The sequence below is a fragment of the Simochromis diagramma genome, unplaced genomic scaffold, assembly GCF_900408965.1.
Source record: "Simochromis diagramma unplaced genomic scaffold, fSimDia1.1 OVJJ01000131.1, whole genome shotgun sequence".
Taxonomy (NCBI): Eukaryota; Metazoa; Chordata; class Actinopteri; order Cichliformes; family Cichlidae; genus Simochromis; species Simochromis diagramma.
In genome coordinates this window covers 11,942,079-11,962,831 of record NW_024387200.1, presented here as the reverse complement: position 1 = coordinate 11,962,831, position 20,753 = coordinate 11,942,079, and the positions used below count along the sequence as shown (strand labels likewise).

The following is a 20,753-nucleotide window of genomic DNA, read 5'->3' as shown; positions in this document are numbered from 1 at the left end:
TGCACACATATGGCTTTCAGTTTGAATGCTAGTTCTACTTTGAGAGCGCAGGCATGATATTAATGCTCACATGCAGAGGAAAAAATAGAGAACTCATTTCACTTTTGTTTGTTTGTACGGTGATATAAGCGTCAGCAGTGCCTGGAAAAAAGGAAGCCGAGATGATTTCCCACAGGTGTATTTCCGTGCGTGAAAAAATAAGTGGTTGTTTCTTCCTCAATAAGTCAGACATGTCAAAAATGAAGCCTAGAAGCCAGAATCGGCCAGGCAAGGATTCCGGCCCAGTGGACAGCCTTAGAAATTGTGAACAAGTACATAGATTTGTAACCATATATTTTTTAGAAGTTTTACAGCTTTTCCTATTGATAAAGACCATCTCGCCCCAACACACACACACACACCACCCCATTACCATTCACACTACGCCAAAGTAATTAAGTAATAGATAAACATGACAAAAAGTTCCTGTTTTTCCATTATGATATAGATTTTTTTTACAGGACATTATTGATATTATTGGACAGTTTGGGCATTGAACTACCAAAAGTGACTGTAATTTTACACATTTATCACATAGTTTCAGTGGTCTGGTGAACTTAAGAGCCAAGTGTAGGGCTGTATGTACCACGGCGTAAAATGACTTTGACATCCCTGCAATAAGTCGACCTCACAGTTTGTTTTTTAACTTAAAAAGTGTATCTGTCAGTTATTGCAGCCTTCATTTATTTTTGATTTGACTAATTTATTACATTTCAGTGTATATTTGTGGTCTCAAGTCAGAGCATGTAGTGTTTGTCTGGTGTGATTCTGACCCATGTTGTTCTGGGGTGGAGACCAGGAAGCAGGTTCAGCAAACTCTGTGAGTCTAATAATAAATGCTGGGTTGATTTTTCTTGTTCTGGAAAGACTGATCAGAGTTATTTCAATCAGCTCTTGAGTTTGCTCACCTTGAGTTAAGTGTGTACGTAAAGTAGCGAAAGCAAGCGATCTTCAGTGGAATCTGCTACCACGATTCACCATGGCAACGGGCAGATAAAGAACAGAATCTCCATTTTTTTTTTTTTTTAATCCAGCGGAGCGAGTAAATGAACACATGCCCGACCATGATACTTATCTCAAAAATTTGGGGAGGGGGAGTTATTTTATTAGCTTTGTCCACACTGTCATCATCTGTGAGAGTATAAAAATTTGTAATAAAGCATCTAATTTGGGGTCATTATTTACTCAACCTGAATTTTCATTAGATTAAGCTTGAATCTTGATTTGACATTTAATTTTCAAAGCTCCAGATCTGCCCCCAAGCAAGTTTTTTTTATTAAATAAAAAGTGTTTTTTTTCCAGTAATTTAACTTTGTAAAAAAAAAAGAATTTTTCGCTGGATAAAAATGAGTAATGACATTTACAGAAAAAACTTTGCTTTAATGTTCCTGACTTTAACCATGTGTAATTGCTAATATTAGACTTCACTGACTAATATTAGTCAATATGGCTCTTTTAAAGCCACAGTAGAGATGTTTTACTGAGTTACTGTTAATACTAAGAGTTGAGCAATTGTTTACCATCTAACTTAAAAAAAAAAAAAAATAGAGGGCAGCTTTCCAAATCTAATGAAGGTAAAGTTTCATCCATAAAGGGAAAAAGTGTTATAGCTAAGCTTACATAAATTGAAATATTTCAGTGTAGTTTGGAAGAGTTAGGCATTAAATGGTGTTTTAAAAATGGGGAACATAACCTGTTCCTGACAGTTTTAGTTTTGATTCTCTCACTGCAGACTCGGTGCTGTTTAAGGGTTTGGAAGTAAAGATTAAATCTAAACTCACAATTTTAACATAAGCTTAGTTTAGGGTAGATGTTCTGTAGAGAATATACTGGTCAGTAGTGATTTCACGTTTGTTAATCTCTAATCTGGAACCTAAACATCTATGGCATAAGTTACCATGGCGATGTAATTTTAAATTGAATAGCTTTTTTTTTTTTTTTGGATACATGTGGGCTGTAGTTAAACATTCACCTTGTGTTACTGAAGCTGGTTAATTATTTTGAGCTCTGCAATGAGAGAGGCTTTTTTGCATATTATTTACCAAGGTGGTTAGCTGGTTGTATATTTATGCTCCACACAATTCAAATTCATAGGTAAATTAGCTATGCTTAAAATTCTAAGCAAATCAGCCTTTATTTGTGGGACAGGGCGCCTGTACAGCTGTTCTCTGTGGAGCTGTGAAGTGTAGGCTCATAATTTTGTCACCTATTGTTATTTCATTTCTACAGTCTCCATAGGAAACGGAGGAAACTGTCAGTGGTTCTGCTGTATATTTGACTTGATGCTGACATTGTCATTGTCACCCACAGAATAGTGGTACCAATAGCCAGCTGCCAACTCTATGGATGCACTAAAATTATTATTTTTTTCAGACGTTTCATCTGCTACAAACATTCTGTAGTTGTTATTAGTGTTTGCTGTTGAAGCACTTCTCTGAAAAGCATATTGCTTTCCAGTTAAATAATGACACTCATAGCATGTTTGCTTCCCACCTGTCATATCTCCTAAATTATACTGCTGTGCAGTGCTAACATTTTCTAGACAAATGCCCTGTGACAGACTGGTGACCTGTCCAGGGTGTACCCTGCCTCTCATGCTATGATAGCAGGGATAGACATCAAGCCCCTGACCCTGAAGCGGATAAGGAAGGAAATCAGTGAACACATGAATGAGTGAAATGTACAGCTTGAAACTTTGAAATTGAAATAGTTAAAAATTGCTGCTATGTGTGTTTGTAACGTAGACCGAGAACAGGTGGCGCTTATCTCAGCTGATACCGGATATAAGCCTAGAGCCTGGGGAAATAAAGTATGCTTTTATAGGCTCTAATCATATTTACTGTCTTTAAAGGGAATCACAGCAACAACATCACCGACAGCCTCCCCTGCTCACAGGCACAGACTCACCTGAAAACAAGTAGGGATGCACTCATCTGACTTTCAGTCCTGATACAGATCCCTTGGCTTTGGGTGTTGGCCGGTACCAAAGACTCATTGGATACTAGTATTGAATTAATAAACGTGGTTCCACACTGTGCGGAAGAGACTGTGCAGTTTTTCTAGCTCAGAAAGCTCCTTTGGGAATGAATACACAAGTAACCACAATATGTATATGAAATCTAGATTTCCTTATTTCTGACCATTTGATAGACAAAAGTGTCTGTTATGTGTGAGCAAAGAAACCCAAATAAACAAAAGTCAAAATAATTCAGCTAATAGTGATATTACTTTGTCCCAGGCTTACTTTTCTTTAGATTTCATTTCAGTGCTTTGTTTCTCCTCTCTTCCTGTGCTCGTTGTTTCACCGTGTGAGCATGCAGAGTGCGGCAGACAGAAGATGCAAATCAAAATAACAAAAACATTTAAATGCAATAAGAGTTTTCCAACAGTTTTGCAAACTAGCCAGCAAAATTAAAAAAGTGAGAATGTAGTCATGAAAGCACCACCCATGGCAATTTTTTCATCATTGGCCTATTTGACTGGTGTTTGTAATTAAATAGCTGTAATGTTACAAACTACTGACCTGATCAGTTTCATAAAAGAATTGAATAAGGTCACTGTGGCTATCAAAGAATGAATGTCTAATATAAATATGTGATTGTTGCATCACTATTTGAACAGTGTTAGGAGCTCTAACTAATGATGCTTTGATTCTCAAGTTATTGAAATGCCAGGATAAGTGCATCAGAGCGGTGTAATCTCCCCAGCTGGGATGTCCGGGCAACTGGATGCGGTTTGGCTGATTCAATGCATTGGCTCTGACAAATACCAGATGTGCTCAGAGTGAGATAGTGGGCCCTCATTTTTTTGTCGTGGATTTATCCATCAGCGGTACAAAAATAAGATTACATTCTGGCATACTTCTCCCTAGGGTGTAGCTCAGCAGCCTTTATTGCCATCTGTAAGAAGGTTATCTGAGGCTCACCAATAAAAAAAAAAAAAAAAAACATGAACAAACAGCTGTTTTAATTCCAATGAAACCACATAACTGTGTGGACCTTTCATTGTTGCCTGACTGCCATTGGGCTCAGACATCAAACAGAAGTGAACAAACACACCTTCAATTTGTTTAATTTGTGCTGTGTCTGGTAGGGCTGTTCGATATAACGATATATATCGGATGACGATATAAAAACATCTATCATTTCATTTTACGCTATCGTTTGTTTCGTGGTGTCGCAAAATAAACTGTTTACGGCAATATTTTTTCATCGTTTTGATGGTCACTGTAGGGGCTATATTAATTTCTTAAAGTTCTCTCTTTCTCTTATATTTAATATAATCACACTACGGACGGACAAGCGCCTGTTTTTGTGCGTTGTCGTTAGCAACAACGATGGTAACACCATCGCCTGTCCGCTTGTTTTCCACATAAACCTTTCACAAGAAAGCTCAAGATCCTGTTGAGACTTTTCAAAATAAACTGAATCACGTGAAAGAGTATGCAGAGTATGTACGGATGAGAAGCAAAAAAGAGCCGTCAGGTGCTAAAAAATAAACCTTAGACTCAAATGTTAGAACAGGCTTTTCCCCGCAGCACGCCGTGTAATAAATACTCACAAAGAAAACGGCGGCCGTTACAACTTATGTCTAAAAATGTATCGTTTCATGCATTGGCTAAAACACTCGACTCCAGCTACATGACGTCCAGCTGGAAACACTTGTTACATTTTTGTGATTTATATCATTATCAGGACGATAGAATTCTTATATCGGGATATGGGATTTTGGTCATATCGCACAGCCCTAGTCTCTGGTGATGAAAGGATTCAGATCTGTGTGGTTTCTTGTATCAGCCTTGCTTCAAGTCCAATGCCAAGCCAGATTTGTCATTTGACCAAAAGAGAGCGGGACTGTGGAGGTCTTTTTAAATGTCCCAGCCAATTAAATTCAGTGTCCACCCTCACTGGGGCTTTGAGCAGAGCTTTGGAAGTAGGGAGACCTCATAAATGTCCACCTGATTGTGTTGCTGGGGAGATCGTGGCTCAAGAGTTGGGAGTTCGCCTTGTAATCGGAAGGTTGCCGGTTCGAGCCCCGGCTTGGACAGTCTCGGTCGTTGTGTCCTTGGGCAAGACACTTCACCCGTTGCCTACTGGTGGGGGTCAGAGTGCCCGGTGGCGCCAGTGTCCGGCAGCCTTGCCTCTGTCAGTGGCTGTGGCTATAATGTCGCTTGTGTGAATGTGTGTGTGTGAATGGGTGGATGATTGGTTGTATAAAGCGCTTTGGGGTCCTTAGGGACTAGTTAAGCGCTATACAAATACAGGCCATTTACCATAAAGATTTGCTTCTTGTTTTGTTAGACACGTGATGGGTGAAGCCTTGTGCATAGTTTAAATTGAGTTTGTTTTTTCTTGCAAAACATGAGAAACATCATTAAAAAGGGTACAGTTGGAACTTCCACGTAGGGGTGGGTGATATAAACGATATACGATAGAAACGATATAAATTTGGCCAACGATAGAGATTTTGACTGTATCGCTCTTTCGCGATAGCGCATGTTGATGATGTCATCAAGCTGCGCCTGTTTTGGTTGAAAGCATCGCAGCGGCTAAAACAATTATCATCTGCAAATTATGGCGGGCGACAGTCATAGCAAAGAGATGAAGCACTTATGAAATATGGGGAAAGCCAAAAACTGCGCTTCCTCCACTTCCGTAACATTGATTCATTAATGTTGAATTCTCTCGCAGCTGCTCTGTTCCCATGTTGTTGCAGTATATTAATAACTAACCTTGTATTGTGGATGAATGATCTCAGTTGTTCTCCTGACTGAAGTTTGGCCCGTGTACAGCATCCTGCTATGCGATTACATTTGTCCTTGACCACCAGAATCCGTCACGTTAACTTTTATCGAGTGGAAAAAAAGTTGGCGTTCATCCTCCAGCTTCACTGTGCTAATGTTATGCTAACATAGCTGTGTCGCTAGCAATCACGTAGCACCACATTATATACCAGGTAGTCCAACTTCAGTAACTCTGCAAACGCCACTGCTGTTTAGTTTTCTGTCTTCATTTATGTTGGAAGTGGCAGCAGAGCTGTACGTTTGAATTAGTTTCAAAAATCTCTGTCAGAACATGGTATGAAATGTTTAGGTGGAAACTAGCGAGCTAACTTCCTGTTAACTTCTAACTCCGTTAAATGTAATAAATTCTGTTTTCATGGATGCATGGATGTTAAACTTAATTGTTACACCCGATAAAGCAGTAACGCTGATGATTTTAATTAAAGATGAAAGAATTTAGACCGTTTTTAACTCTTAGTTTTCGTTTGACTTTGGGACCTGAAGCTGACGGAGTTTAGGACCCAGATTACTCCGCGAAGCTCCTCACTACGGCAGCCGTAATGCTCTGACAATCCATCAAGCAGTGCGGCTTACCAAAGTTGTACTACAACCTTTTTTAACAGATTTCCGCAGAAATCGGTTCGAGGTCAGTAAGCACAACCAGAATTCATACATAAGGCACACTGTCGATTTTGAGAAAATTAAAGGATTTTTAGTGTGGAAAATACGTTATACAGAAGAAAAGAATATATCATGATATATATCGTTACCGCACATGCTTCAAATTATATCGCGATATGAATTTTAAGCCATATCGCCCAGCCCTACTTCCACGTGTTCGACAATAAAGCGTCATTTCAAAATTGTTAGTTAAATTATTATTAAAGTGAGTGAGACTGTGATCACCGTGGAACCTTAATGTCCTTCAGAACTGTCACTACCAGCTTCTTGGCATCTACAAGTTAGTGCTTCAAATCTTCCTCCAAAAAACATGCCCTGTCTGAGCTCATAGGTTGACTCATGAATGGCATAAAGCTCGTCTTAGCACAGGGAGTGGAGCTGTAGGTGTGTGTAACCAGTGACCACACCTGACATTATACAGACAATGTTTTAGCTGTGTTTAAAAAAAAAAAAAAAAAAAAAAAAGAAGTTCAGGATAAAACAGTTGACAGGAGGTACATGTGATTACCTGTGAATCCTGTTTTTAACATTCAGCTTGAATGACAGCGATCCTCTGGTAAAGCTGTAAGAAGGGATCTGTGTAATATGTCAGTAACGTGTTATATAATTGACCTCTGCTACTGCTATGGGTGTATTGTTCTTATACTCTTTGGGCAAAATGTTTGGAACATTTTTCACGTGTAGTGGCTAACAAAGAGAAAAATGATTTTATCAGATCATGCATCCATTGGGCGTACAGCGTACAGCTTATTGCACCAGCAGCATCTGCTCTTATATAACTATCATTAGCTTACAGCTTTAAGTGTTTAAGGTATGTGCTAACTAAAAATAAAGACAAGATGATAGTTTATTAAATTTAAATGACATTTGCAAATTGTTTCGGTGAAGTTTAATAAACTCCTTGCTATTGTTGGGAAATCAGTTTTACCCCGGTTCTTTTTATTCCTCGAGCATCCAGAGATGGCACCGGACTCAGTAGTCATTTTCACAAAATCTTTATTCATCTTTATTCATCTTCATTTAAGCATGCACTTCTAGAAGGGAAGACGAGGCCGGTGTCCCTCTCTAAATCTTCACCCCTTTGTTAGTTACAGCCAGCTTTATAGAGGTGTCCCCATCATAAAAACCCCCACGGTGTGCTGCAAACTCTGTCTGTGTCTATGTGCACGAGCACATGAATGCCTACATGTGCTCGTTCCCTCGTGTCTATGTGAGTGCTCGTGTGTGACTGTGTACGCATACCTGTGTGTATGTGTGAGTGCACGTGAGTGAGTGTGCGTGTGGATGTGTGTGCGTGACAGTTAAAACACTGTGGGTGTAGGTAACTCCCTAGAGGTCATAAAACCCCTCTCCCTTCCAGACCAGTTATCCAGTTACAAATGTTGAGACCCCCACCCTAAAACATCCTCTGGGGAATTTCCACTCAGTGGGGGAGAGGCCTCCTACACTCTACTCCTAAGTTCACGACACAGTGAGGCCTTTATTACTTTAAGGGCAGTATCAATGTCTCTACAATAGTTCTACATTCTATGATAACACATTTCTAAACTCTAAAATAAGCTAAACATTCTACACTATCTAAAATATAACAGGACACCGGAGTATATTCTCGAGCATCTCACACTTCTGATAATCAGCTGTCTGCTTGACGTTTATTCAGCTGTGTAAAAACTATAACTTTAATCTCAGCCAAACCGATTTACTCAGGAACAAATAAAATACTAAAAAAAAGCCAAACAATAACATTTTTAAGTTATCTAAGTGACTTATATATCATGTTTAACCTGAGTAGTGAAAGACGGCGGTGGGTTTGAAAACGATCTGCCGGGAGTCCGGTGTTCTCACGGCTCTAGTGAGCCTTGAACCCCGGCTAGCTATCGAGCTAGTGGGTAACAGACGTCTCCGAAAACGTCGGAGCGCTTTTGAAAATATGCGGTGTCTTGATAAACTGAGCAGATATTTGAGGTTTACACAGCTACATTCTCGCATGAAAATATGTTAAATGTTTATTTTGTGACCCAGAAAGAATAATAAGAGTAATATTAAAACTAACTAGCTGCCGCCATTGTTGGAAACTGAGCAGGGCCGCGCTATGAATTCTGGGACACAGCTTCTTCTTCTTCGGGGTTTAATGGCAGCTGGTATCCTTGTGGACTGCAGTGCTGCCATCTTCTGTTTCAGTCCGTTATTACACTCTTAAATCCTGCTACTTATTCCTGCGTCTTTTGGGGTCTTACAAAGCTTCAAACGACGCGTCGACTATTAAATTTTTGATAGTCGAAGTAATCGTGACTAGTCGACTAATTGTGGCAGCCCTAGTTCCCAGTGTTCTTCATGTTTTACTTACACGTAACCCCACCGGGAAGCTAAATTCCATGTTGTTACTTCATATTTTCTGGTGTTTCTTCTTTTCCATTCTTCTATTTTAAAATGTGATGCAGCTATGATGCGTTTTTAAAATACCAAGGCAAAAAAGAAGGCCAAAATTGCCTTGTTCTTATTGGCAAAAACAAAAGTCATGATTTTTCATCAAGGATCTGTTAGATGGATGCATATGAGCAGTCCTTGATGACGTTGAATTTTTCTGTCCTCAACTGAAAGCATGACATTTCATCTGTAGCATACACAGACATCCACACCTCTGAAGTCTCCAGCGTCTCACAGCTCAGTTGCAAGCCTCTTCATCCAACTTAGCAGACACTAGTGTTAGACTGCTGGGATTTACCGGAATAGGAAAATTATAGCAAGAATTATGAAAAAAAGATGCATATAGCTATTTTGATATGTTCTTATTGCCTTTACCACAATTTTTCATGATATAAAAAAAGAAAGAGAAATTGGTGCCGACCGAAGAGGTTCTGGTCTTTCAACAATTGAAAATCACCAGGACTGTGATTTCTTTATTTACTTATTGTAACTACGGTTTAATGTATTCAAGTTGGAAATGTTTTTTCCCTGTCAAATGTGTGAAAATAATATTGGCTTTTGTTATGTTATTGTTAACAGAGTCTTTGTCTTAATTATATGCAGATCAATCATGCATATGTAATCAACCCAAGAGCTTATTTTGAACCAGGAAAACCCTGCAATTGGTACACACTGATATTACAAATAGTACTTAAAAATATAGTGATTCATAATCAGTGTTCATTTTTACAGCAGTCAGTCTTTTGACCAAAACGTCAGTTACTTTTAGTCATGATTTAGGCAGCTAAGCTTTCAGTTTTAGCTGAGAAAATATCATAAGATTATAACAGTAAAATATAACGTGTACATTTTTTTTCGCATTTCTACTGATGAGAGTTACTCCACATGGTTTACAAAGTGTTTTATTTTCCTTGACATTAAACATGAAATATGTCCATACATCTTCTCTTTCTTCCAAGTGTTGACACTGTGTCTTGTTTTCATGAGAAACAGAGAGCATGGAAGTTGGCGGTTCTGTTTCCGGGTCAGATCAAACCTGTGTGACTGAGCTCACCCCACAAGGAGATTCCTTCTCATTGAATCTCCAAAGGTTGATTCTGTTCATCTGGACGTAGCGTTTTGTGGGAGAAACGTTTCGTCACTCATCCAAGTGACTTCTTCAGTCTCAGCTGACTGCAGATTTCCACAATCTTATAAACAGTACATTTGCATAATGACTGAAACCAGCCCACTGAAGGGACAATGGGCTGGGAGGTCAGTTCCTTAATCATAATTATTCCTCCCAGCCCATTGTCCCTTCAGTGGGCTGGTTTCACAATTTACAACCCAGTCATGATCTATTGGTGCATACAGTTATAGTCTGCTCAGTTGAATCTCTCTTACTGAGCTGAAGGAGTTACAGGTGTTGTGCATGCTCTGCTTTCCAGTGTCCTGCTTCACACATTCCGAACTCTTGAGTCCTGCAGACAGCTGCAGCTCTTTGAGGGATGCACAATGCATCGCTTTTGATGCTGCTGTTTGATACAGCAGGACGGGAAGGCATTGTTTTGCTGAGCTCATGTTCACAGAGAGTGTACAATGTTCACCAAATATCAAATTTTATATTACACCAGAATCCTGGAACCCATTATTGTAGTCAACAAAATCTTACCTATTTTAAGCTTTTGCCAAACATTTATATCAATCACTGAGTCCTCTGCATCTCCTTCGTGCTGTTGGCAGAAGCACTTCGGAAATCTCCACAAGTCCGGCTGCAGTAATCCCTCCGGGCTAAGCCGTGACCTGAGAGAAAAAGGTTGTGGCTGTGACGTAAACTCGCATACAAATACATCACATTTCATTCCCGTGGATTTTCCACTTGGAGTGTCACATCTATAAGCTTTTTCTTACTAATGTTTCGCGGCACCAGTGATCACAGCTATTCATGATAGGCCAGTGAGGAAGAAAGGAGCTAAATGACAGTATTAACTTAGCCGATACTGTCATCCAGAGCAATTTATTAAGAGGTCATTCATCTGCACTGGATCCCCAGTGTGTCATAATCATCATAATGTAGCTGTAATAAAGATGCACTGACTTCCCTGAAATGCAGTGATGACAAAAGAAAAAAACAGGCCTTAACAAAGAAAGTTAATACAGTCAGTATTTTTACATGTCAAGTTTGTTATTTATTGTCAATATTTTGTTGTGCAGCTTGTCTGTCTTCTCAACAGTCCTTTAACTGCTGCTTTGTGGGGGCATCATCCACCTTTGTTCCAGATTAGGCAGCCTTTACTGAGTCTCTTTTCAAGGCTTTGGGGGGACGATTGTAGTTATTTCTTCAACAATGAGAAGTTGAACTGAGGTATTGTTGGATGGTTAAGCCTTTGACTGTGCTCTGTTCTTGATTAGACTTTGGTTACAGTGTTCTAGCTGAGCTTAAAGGGAGGAAAACCGACTCTGCTTTATACATTTTTTGTTCTTTCTTAAAATGCCTGCATTCTTATTAATACCCTTCAAAGGCTTTCTATTACAGTGGTGTAATCTTCTTACATGGCTATGACTTTTGCACCATCCACCAAGGTCAGATGTATTCAGATAGCCTCTCATTGCAAAGCTTATTTAGCAAAGATTTAGGGAAGTGTTGAGGGAGAACTTGACTGGAGTGGTCTTCTAATTAATGCAGTCATGTCACCCTTGACAATGAGACCTACTTTTAATGGATGCCATGAGTAATAGATTATCAGGTTATAGACTGCAAGTATAAAATCTGAAGTGTTTCCCACAGGTTTAGATTCAATCTGTGGAAAAGGTGTGGGGGGGGTGTGCGACTGCATGCATGCATGCATCCATCCATCCATCCATCCATTTTCTTCCGCTTATCCTGGGCCGGGTCGCGGGGGCAGGAGCCCAAGCAGAGAAGCCCAGACCTCCATCTCCCCAGCCACCTCCTCTAGCTTGTCCGGGGGAACACCAAGCCGTTCCCAGGCCAGCCGAGAGATATAATCTCTCCAGCGCGTCCTGGGTCTGCCCCGGGGCCTCCTCCTGGTGGGACACGCCTGGAAAACCTCACCCAGGAGGCATCCTTGTCAGATGCCCAAACCACCTCAACTGGCTCCTTTCAATGTGGAGGAGCAGTGGGGGGTCTACTCTGAGCCCCTCCCGAATGTCCGAACTTCTCACCCTATCTCTAAGGGAGAGGCCAGCCACCCTTCGGAGGAAGCCCATTTCCGCCGCTTGTATTCGTGCTATATAAATAAAATTGAATTGAATTCGCAATCTCATTCTTTCAGTCACTACCCACAGTGCGTGGCCTTAGGTTAGGGTAGGGGCGTAGATCGACTTTTACACTCAGCTCTCTCTTCACCACGTTTCACCCAAAGGCGAAGGGAACAAACAGTCTCGTCCACTGGGAGAAACCCCAACATACCCTAGCCCGCCGCCTTTCACCAGGGGCAACTCCAGACTGTTGCTCCTCTGCCGATACTTTTAAGAATCAAGTTTCTGAACTCTGACCCTGTAAAGTGGGGTTCATAGTAGGGCTGCACGATTTTGCATAAAATGAGAATCACGATTTTTTGGCTTAGAATTGAGATCACGATTCTCTCACGATTTTCTTTTCCAGTATAAATATTTATTGCACTTATTAACTGCACATCAACTCCGTAACAGTTGAGACTGAACATAAAAACAATAAATAAACATAAAAACAACAAATGTCTCACATTTTGTTGTTGCCGCAAAATGTTGTACTGCTTGAAATTCCGTCTCCACCGTTGCTCGACACTGCGTGTATAGAGCAGGTAGTGCAACAATAGAAAAATAGTTGCGGGACGGCACCGTGTAGCGTTTGTCTAGGGTGTTGATCATTTTCCTAAATCCCTCGTTTTGCACAGTGTTGATGGGAGCCATATCTTTGGTCAGGTGATAAGTGATAGCCTCTGACATCTTTGAGTTCGATGTGTATAGGGAAGCGCTGTATAAGGTTCCCGTTATTGATGTTTGGGTGGTTGACCGGAACGGATTTTCTCCTGTCACTTTCTCGTCATCCCTGACGTGCTCTCCGTTGCTTTTTCCCTGCTAATTTTAGCATCACACGGCACAGCTTCTGTATCACGTGGTATAAGGCTCCGCCCTTGTCATTTGTTGAGCAGGAAGAGTGAGCGCTTGTTTTCATGCAGATTACGTCCCGGATCAAAATGCGGTACAATCGTCGTCGTCTTTTTTTTTTAAAATTTTTTTTTTTTAATCGTTGTCATTTGGAAATGAGATCGCACATAAGTATGAATCGAGATCGCGATTTTCTAACGATTAATCGTGCAGCCCTAGTTCATAGTAGTGTTTGTGTTTGTTTACACATGGTAGATTTTTGGTGTGAATTAAACACAAAGGGTGCAGATTGCTGAATGATTGAAAGTGGACAGGAAAGAAAGCAATGGAAGCGGTTCAAGAATGGGAAGAAGTAAACATCAAAGATTAAAAAAAAAAAAAAGCAGCATGAGAAGCATACACAGTGGCTGTATTGGACAGAGTATGAGTTTTTACTGACACTCAAGTCCGTATGTTATAGCTTTGGTTGGAATAGCTCACTAAATGTGGTCCCACATACAGGGAGTGCAGAATTATTAGGCAAGTTGTATTTTTGAGTTTTGAGTGTTTTGATCTGTTCACCATCAACATTGCGTGCAGCAGCAACCACAGCCTCCCAGACACTGTTCAGAGAGGTGTACTGTTTTCCCTCCTTGTAAATCTCACATTTGATGATGGACCACAGGTTCTCAATGGGGTTCAGATCAGGTGAACAAGGAGGCCATGTCATTAGTTTTTCTTCTTTTATACCCTTTCTTGCCAGCCACGCTGTGGAGTACTTGGACGCGTGTGATGGAGCATTGTCCTGCATGAAAATCATGTTTTTCTTGAAGGATGCAGACTTCTTCCTGTACCACTGCTTGAAGAAGGTGTCTTCCAGAAACTGGCAGTAGGACTGGGAGTTGAGCTTGACTCCATCCTCAACCCGAAAAGGCCCCACAAGCTCATCTTTGATGATACCAGCCCAAACCAGTACTCCACCTCCACCTTGCTGGCGTCTGAGTCGGACTGGAGCTCTCTGCCCTTTACCAATCCAGCCACGGGCCCATCCATCTGGCCCATCAAGACTCACTCTCATTTCATCAGTCCATAAAACCTTAGAAAAACCAGTCTTGAGATATTTCTTGGCCCAGTCTTGACGTTTCAGCTTGTGTGTCTTGTTCAGTGGTGGTCGTCTTTCAGCCTTTCTTACCTTGGCCATGTCTCTGAGTATTGCACACCTTGTGCTTTTGGGTACTCCAGTGATGTTGCAGCTCTGAAATATGGCCAAACTGGTGGCAAGTGGCATCTTGGCAGCTGCACGCTTGACTTTTCTCAGTTCATGGGCAGTTATTTTGCGCCTTGGTTTTTCCACACGCTTCTTGCGACCCTGTTGACTATTTTGAATGAAACGCTTGATTGTTCGATGATCACGCTTCAGAAGCTTTGCAATTTTGAGACTGCTGCATCCCTCTGCAAGATATCTCACTGTTTTTGACTTTTCTGAGCCTGTCAAGTCCTTCTTTTGACCCATTTTGCCAAAGGAAAGGAAGTTGCCTAATAATTATGCACACCTGATATAGGGTGTTGATGTCATTAGACCACACCCCTTCTCATTACAGATATGCACATCACCTAATATGCTTAATTGGTAGTAGGCTTTCGAGCCTATACAGCTTGGAGTAAGACAACATGCATGAAGAGGATGATGTGGACAAAATACTCATTTGCCTAATAATTCTGCACTCCCTGTATTTTGACACTTCACCCTGGTGAGCGTAACAGTTACAACATGTGAAAGACATTCTGCAAAACAGTGTGCAGCACGAGTGCACAACCATGCTGTTCCCTTTAGACTGGTTAACTCAGCAGATCTCACAGCCGACCTCTGGAGTAGACCAAGAACTGTAGCTGGAGTTTGATTTGGTTTGGCTGTGAAATAAAAAAAAAAGACTCACTGATATCGAGGGCCCTTGCAACAGCGACCCGCCCACTGTGTCAATAGGGAAACACAAGACTGGAAAGGCTGGGTAAATGTGATTGGTAATGGCTAAGCTTTCAAGGTAGTGTTCATTTTTCTTTGTTCAGTCTCCCTCCCCTCACCCCCAGTCAGTTGCAGAAGACGGCTGCCACTCCCTGAACCTCTGCTGGAGGTCTTTTTCCTGTTAAAAGGTGTTTTTCTTTCCCACTATCGCCAAGTGGTTGGTCATATAGGGTTGTTTCAATATTGGGCTTTTCTCTTTTGTTATTGTAGGGTCCTTATAATATAAAGCGCATTGAAGGGACTGTTGTAATTTGGCACCATATTAAAAAAATGAATTAAAACGAGTCACTGAATGGAGTTGAGTGACCATTATCTGGACCCAGTGAAAGTGTCTGTGTAGGAAAAAACGTGATTGTCATGTGCTTTTATGTTTTTAATTTTTACATCCTTTCAGAATGAGAGTTAATTGTGTGTTAAGATTTTAATACATCAAGAAATTGTTCAGGTTAATTTCATTTTGAACTTTTGTGGAATATTTAGTTGTGAATCTGATAAAAGTATTTGTGCGACAAATCAGGTCCTGAAGATTCCCTCGAATTATTGTTACTATTGCTCCACACAGTTGTGTAATTCAGCTCATTAATTCCTCCTATTTAAGGAGGTTTTAATTTTTTTTATTAATTTATTTTTTGTAATAACTGAGGAAAATTCTGGCCCTTTAATGGTATTTGATAAAGTTTCCAGAGAATTTGTGTAATGTTATAGAAGCCAGACTGTTTACCCCTTCAGGGAAACAACACTCAGACAAGCATAAGAACAATACAGGTCATGAAGTTGCTCCGACTTGATTATGTAAATTCACTGAAAAATGTGTCACAGGGCTACAGAGGTCAACAATGCTGAATGGCTCTGTTTGCTAAAAATAGCTGGTGCCCTCAGGATGCTCTCAGGTGCTTTGGATAAAATAATCAAATTTCCTCTTACAGTTTACCATTTGATCAGCGTGTCTGTTGACATTTCATCTACATGTCTTCATCCAAATGCGTTTACAGGGCTGAGTTTTGTGTGTGCTCACTTTTTGCACATGTAGAATCGTCATGACCTCAGCTCTGACCTGACTGTTCTTCCCTCAGGAAGCACACAGCTGGGTGCTTTTGTGAGCAGCTTGTTCCCCCCTCAGCTGGACCAGTACACACAAACACTCACTAATATAGGAACACACACATCCTGCATGCTGTGCATACACTTTTAGTACCCAGAGCACTGAGACGTTAATCTTAAAATATCCAAACCAACTGTGTTATTTCTCTGTGTCCACGAGATTCCCACAGAATTCTTCCAAAATTAGCAAACACCAGGGCAGAGCATGTGGGGTTCAGACATATGGAAGGCTGGTGTATAAACACAACATAAGGGCAAGACCGGGAAGATTTATTTTAATGCGATGAGACACTATAAGTATGTACAGGCTGTAGTGAGTACAAGCTATGTACAGGATATGAACAGGATATAAATATGAAAAACTATACAGAATATGAAATAAATAACTTTACAGAATCTGAGATATACAGTTATACAGAAATGGGAACTATGCAAGTTGTAAACAGTTGTAGGATTAAAGATTATCGAATGTACAGAATGATTATTTACACAGAGCTATACAGTAGTGCAGTTAAGATAAGTGAGGGTGTAGATAGTTTCTACAGAGGTGCTAGTGCTAGTGGTTGTGAGTGGTGGTTCAGTCCATGTTATTATTGTGTGTTTGAGGGTACAGTTGTCCATTGTGTGTGTGTGTAGGTGGTTGTGGGTGTGTGTATGTTCAGTCCATGAGTTTAACGTGGGTCAGATGTCAGGAGGCAGAGTTCAGGAGTCTGACAGCTGTGGGGAAGAAGCTGTTCCGGTACCTGGTGGTCTTAGTCCGGAGGCTCCTGTGGCGCCTCCCAGAGGGGCAGGAGGGTGAAGAGTCCATGCGATGGGTGACTGGGGTCTTTGATGATTTTCCCAGCCCTTTTCAGACACCGCTTCCTGTAGATGTCTTTTATGGCAGGAAGTGGTGCTCCGGCGATGCGCTGGGCAGTTTTCACGACCCTCTGCAACGCCTTCCGGTCCGAGGCAGAGCAGTTCCCGTACCAGACTGTTATACAGTTGGTCAGGATGCTCTCGATGGTGCAGCGATAGAAGTTCACCAAATATGAATGAGTGTTTATTGTTAACCATAATGCTCTTTTTTTTTTTATTTCCAAAGGGTGTTATCAATTGCTAAAGACAAAAATGCATCTAGCACATGAGTACAACTAAAGAACATGAACACCAATGTTGTTTCTCCATTCGACAAATGGCATGTTCGAAAATGACCTGACACCCAAAGTATCAACGTGAAGATGAGACTGGTGTCAAAATGCAGGTAAAAAGTAGCCACATCCCACATATAACACAGGGGGACAGGAGAAACCTGAACGTTTACCCAAAGTGTAGTTTTCTTTTAAAGTTTTCAATATTGAAATATCTGGTAACAAAAGAAAGATGTTAGATGTTGAATTAATGCATTTTTCCTATTATTGTTGTCACACATACCCTCTACCAAAGCTGAACAATATCAGCTCAAAATAAATGCAACTGTGAATCTTTTCGTCTAAAGATCAAGCTCAACTTGAACAACTAATGGCGAATATTACTGACATCTTTCATCACTATGACACTCACCTATTTCACAGTGTTGTGGTAAAATGAAAGGATATTAGAATGAAATTCTGGCTTGTGTACACCAGTCACTTGATATTACTAAGTTAATCACCCCTGTCAACATGTCCTTCACGGTGGCTGCTGGTAACATTAGATTACACAGTGGAGTTGTTGACTTACCTCAACACTGCTTACCCAAAGTGAAAGGCTTGGTAATAGGAGTATCACTTTACCGGAGGTTTGAGCTTCTCTTGTCACTCACACATGGGGCAGCAGATGTTGATGTGGATAACGAAAAATATTTTCAACCACTATGATTTGTTAACTGCTGGGTTTCTTTTTATTCGTAAGTATAGAACTATGAAACCTATAAAATGATTTCTTGGCATCTTCCCCAAGAGGAACATTTTTTAAAATGCTGCTGTCCGGGTCCTTTTCCTTTGCTGTTTGTAGGTGACTTTCTTTTTTCAGAATTTGCTATTTTCAATAACACAGCTGTAATAACACCAATGCAAGTTATTATAAAAAATGTCACTCGTGGCTTCGGGAACAGGGAGAAATTACTGAACAATTTGAAGCTGCATCTTCTTGTAATTCTAGCATAGATAATTTCCTTAGTGATGAATAAAATATTCTGATTCTGTTGACTTTTTCACTTGGCAGCTTTACTGTAGGGGTACATGGTGCTATCTAATGTGTGTAGCAAGGGTTTTCATATGAAGAGCATATATATATATATATATATATATATATATATATATATATATATATATATATATATAATTATATATAATATTAGGGGTGCAACGATATTCGTATCGATATCGAACCGTTCGATACAGTGCTTTCGGTTCGGTACGCATATGTATCGAACAATACAATTTTTTTTTTTTTTTTTTAAATTTAATTTTTTTTTTTTTTTAAATGTGTCCCGTTTGGATCTATAGCCATCAGAATTGTTGTCTTGAGGCCAAGAAAGATGCCAAGAGGATTTATTTACCAAGTGGATCATCATATTGGTCCATTTGATTGACCTTATTATAATTATGAATTTATTTTAATTTTAGTTGCAAACGGGACAGACATGACTGTGGGATAGGACGGGGAAAGAATGAAGAAAGAGAGGGAGAGAAAGAAAGAAAACCAAAGGGGATAAAAAAAAAGAACAATACAAATTTGTAATTATTTTATCAACTTTCCTTCTGACGATGCTGTCTTGTGTTGAGCGCTCAGTGAATCTGGCTGTCTCGACTACTCCGCCTAGGCTCGAGAGTGCAGTCACCCCCTAGGCGGAGTAGTCGAACGCAGATTCACTGAGCACTCAACACAGACAGCAGGGCAGAAGGAAAAGCCGCAGGGCAGAGCTAGCGAGACAGAAGTGGACCTCCCCCACCCGCATGCAGATCTGGCGTTTGGAATTATTTTGGTTTTTCATGTGACGTATGACCCGAAGGTAAAGCACGTCTGGGCCTAAAAGTAAAACAGTATGTGTGGATGTGCCATGCAAGGCTCAAGTACAGGGGTGGGACTAGTGTGTTAGCGCAGTTACTCGTTTACGTGTTTGCCGTCTAGCCCCATGCACGGGCGATCGGTGTAACTCGGTAACGGAGATTTGCCGTTTGTGGGAGTTAAGGATATTTCAACGAGATACCTGAAAGCAACAGTGGGAACAGGCAAGAATAGGACTGCACAATTCGCCGACATCATCCTAGTGCAAAGACAAGTGGAAGCAGACAAAAACAACAAGCATGCATGCTACAAACTTTACCCGAGTCATTTAGACAGCCGTTAGCACATGATTCTCCTTATAGGGACCTGATATGTTTAATATTGTGGCGAGCTCAGACAAGGTGGAGATGGAGGTGTCGTTTGGTCTTGTTTCCCGTGAGCTAGCCAGGTAGCACAGCCGTTTATTGACATCTGCAGAAGAACACTGCCGCTAGCTAACTGCTCAGCGCGGCAACCGTACAGCAACAACACACAGGGCGCCCTCTGACCCCGGAAGGATACACCGTCGCAGCGAGAGGGCGTCACCCGTCACTATGGCAACATAAACAAAACATAACTGTACAAACAGAACCATGAACAGCCCTGACCCGCTACATAGCCCCCACCTAAGGGGTCAGTCGTCCCCGACGACCCCATTACCCCACACAAAGTCCTGCAAATGTCCAGGTGCCTTCTTTTGGCGCACCGAAAAGTCACTCGGGTCAGAACATGGGATGCCACCATCATCCCACTTCTGACACCAATGTGGCGAGCTCAGACAAGGAGGAGACGGAGGTGTCGTTTGGTCTTGCTTCCCGTGAGCTAGCCAGGGAGCACAGCCGTTTATTGACATCTGCAGAAGAACACTGCCGCTAGCTAACTGCTCAGCGCGGCAACAGCACAGCAACAACAACACACAGGGCGCCCTTTGACCCCGGAAGGACACACTGTCGCAGCGAGAGGGCGTCACCTGTCACCATGGCAACACAAAACAACTGTAAAAACAGAACCCCGAACAGCCCTGACCCACTACAATATGTCAATGCTTTTGCATTCTTTCGGAAATGTAGCTGGGTAATTATGTCATTGGCATCGGTGAGCCGCTGTCAATATGTGACATATTGAAATCACGTTTGAATTTGCGCTTGTTTTTTTGCTTTCACTTTGCAATCGCACGAACTGTGTATAGAGAGCGACAGCACTGATTGGTGAGTGATGATAATTTGCGCACCAATTCCTCTGACATCGTCTTATCAATCGTTAGCTTACTATGCAAACATGACAAGTGAAATCTCCCGCAGCAAGCTTAAACATGTGCGAGGTTGATCGCGCAGAGAATCGCTGAGCTTATGTGAGTGCGTGTGTAAAAGCATTTCAGTTCTGCTGAGCCAAATAAGACAGGTCAGGGTGAAGAAGTGACAGCCAAAGAAAAGCTTACCACAAAACGGAGAAGTTATGACAAATCAGACTATAAGGCAAAAAGAAAGTGCAGCTTTATGGTTTCATGGACAAAAGAACTTCTGTGGCTGCAATATGACGAGCTAAATAACCAGGGCTGCACATAAGTGGTCCGCAGGTGCGCATTCGCTGTCAAAAAAAAAAAAAAAAACGCGCACAAGATAT

General features: G+C 41.1%; 1 protein-coding gene across 3 annotated transcripts in view; it reads left to right on the top strand.

The window, feature by feature from the left end:
• The window catches only part of osbpl8 (oxysterol binding protein-like 8), a 95,244-nt gene that overhangs the window by 1,316 nt on the left and 73,175 nt on the right, over window positions 1-20,753 (top strand). The window contains exon 2 of one of the 3 annotated variants that reach the window (XM_040050813.1): window positions 2,891-2,956. The exons of the other annotated variants lie outside the window; for them this stretch is intronic. The gene's annotated coding sequence lies outside the window, so the exon portion shown is untranslated. The remainder of the gene's footprint in view (window positions 1-2,890; window positions 2,957-20,753) is intronic. 3 annotated transcript variants of the gene reach the window in all.